Source organism: Pteropus vampyrus, unplaced genomic scaffold, assembly GCF_000151845.1.
Source record: "Pteropus vampyrus isolate Shadow unplaced genomic scaffold, Pvam_2.0 Scaffold198, whole genome shotgun sequence".
Taxonomy (NCBI): Eukaryota; Metazoa; Chordata; class Mammalia; order Chiroptera; family Pteropodidae; genus Pteropus; species Pteropus vampyrus.
The window spans coordinates 1417099-1417629 of record NW_011888979.1 but is presented as its reverse complement, the minus strand read 5'-3'; positions in this window follow the sequence as shown (position 1 = coordinate 1417629).

The window sequence follows — 531 nt, the reverse complement described above, 5'->3', positions numbered from 1 at the left end:
TGCCTTTGAGGCCAAATTCATAAAATTCTCTCTAAATCCAGGGTCCATGAGTTTAGTACCTATGTTTGCTTCTATGAAATTTATTGTTTCAGGTTTTATATTCAGGTCCTTAATCTATTTTGAGTTAATTTTGGTGTGTGGTGATAGACAGTCTAGTTTCATTCTTTTGCATGTGGCTTTCTGGTTTTCCCAACACCATTTATTGAAGAGACTTTCCTTTCTCCACTATATGTTTTTGGCTTCCCTGTCAAAAATTATTTGCCCATATAAACATGGATTTACTTCTGGACTCTCAATTCTGTTCCACTGGTCTGTGTCTGTTTTTTTGCCAATACCATGCCATTTTGATTATTGTCATTTTGTAGTATACTTTAAAGTTGGGCAGAGTGATACATCTAGACTTGTTCTTTTTTCTCAGGATGGCTTTGGTGATTCGAGGTCTTTGTGCTTCCATAGAAATCTGATGTTTTTTGTTCTATTACTTTTAAATGCCAATGGGATTTTGATGGGGATTGCATTAAATCTGTGTAA